Genomic DNA, 1,393 nt, shown 5'->3' on the forward strand with positions numbered 1-1,393 from the left:
TTCCTAGAGATGGGCAGAAGTGAACACTAAATCTCCTGTTGTAGGTCATAGGTGAGTGGTTTGGAAGTGCGGTTCCTATCTGTTGACGATAAAGCTGGAGGTATTGTATGAGTTTCTTGCAATTCTTAATCATATTTCATTGTAATTGTAATAGGGTAGAATCTAAGATTGGTGGTGAAATTTTCAAACACATGGACTGACCTTTTTTTGAGGGAGAGGAGGGGTCCTGCTATGTTGCCCAGGCTGGAGTGCAGGACTGCAGTGGCTATTCACAGGTGCAATCACAGCTCACTGCAGCCTCAAACTCCTGGGCTCAAGCAATTCTCCCACCTGAGTCTTCTAAGTAGCTGGCGTTACAGGCGTGCAGCACCATGCCCAGGTTGGCCGCTTATTAATTCATAAGGAGATAACCTTTGGGTCCAAGAGGGGGTTGATCTTATACACATTAAAGCTAATGGTAATATTTCAGGCCACAGGAGTTTGAGGAGCTTTGTTAATTTTAGTTTTACAATTCCATTAGTTCTATTTTTCCTAAGGAATGTGGATGATGAGGACAGTAAAGTTTTTGGGTAAAAAGCCAACTTTACAGAGTTCCTTAATGACAATATCAGTAAAATGAGTGTCTTTGTCATTATTAGAGAGATGAGTGGGAATTCCCAGGTTGGAAAACAAAATCAAGCAAAAATGTTTGCCACGGTTAGAGCCATAGCACTCCAGCAAGGAAGCTGTTTATAATCCATTGCAGAAGGCACTTGTCTAAAGTCCATTTGGAGGCACATAGGGCCCTCAAGACCCTGGTTCTTGTCCATATGTCATCTTTACAGCTACGAGGATCACGTTGTTGGCAGCAGGACGTGTTTTAAAAACATCCTTCGGAATACCTCTAGAATTACCCCACCAATATTGGTTTAATACTGTTGCCAATTTATCCCTGCTATTATGAGTAATGTCATAAAGCATTTTTGCAAAACTCCACTATAAAGTATTTGGCATTATCAGTCAGCCATTCTGAAAGCAAAAACATAATCTCTATGTGCCCAACGTTAGCTACTCTCCCAGCAAAACAGGTCCCAGGCAGGATCGTCACAAGAGATTTGTAAATAATAGAGACAGAGAAATAACAGAGACAGAGACAAAGTGCAGTTTAAAGTGATGGGGGAGTCAGGGGTCCTCCAGCATTCCTGTGAGCTTGTGAGGCACCGAGTGAAATCCCACATCAGTATTTATTGTTACAGCAAGCAGTTGTCCCTGATTAAAGAATATGTGTACAGTTCATTCGTTGAGGTTTCAAGGCTCCCCAAAGGTTTCAAGGGATCCTTACCTAATTCTGTCTACAAGAATAGATGGTTACAAAATTTTTCTAAGATAAACATGTTAAGCCCTAAGTTAGAAA

General features: G+C 41.3%; 1 protein-coding gene across 1 annotated transcript in view; it reads right to left on the reverse strand.

The window, feature by feature from the left end:
• Window positions 1-1,393, reverse strand: part of LOC105813714 (glutathione S-transferase Mu 4-like) — a 61,561-nt gene that overhangs the window by 59,129 nt on the left and 1,039 nt on the right. The window lies entirely within an intron of this gene.

The sequence above is a fragment of the Propithecus coquereli genome, unplaced genomic scaffold (genome assembly GCF_000956105.1).
Source record: "Propithecus coquereli isolate 6110/MARCELLA unplaced genomic scaffold, Pcoq_1.0 Scaffold289, whole genome shotgun sequence".
Classification (NCBI taxonomy): domain Eukaryota; kingdom Metazoa; phylum Chordata; class Mammalia; order Primates; family Indriidae; genus Propithecus; species Propithecus coquereli.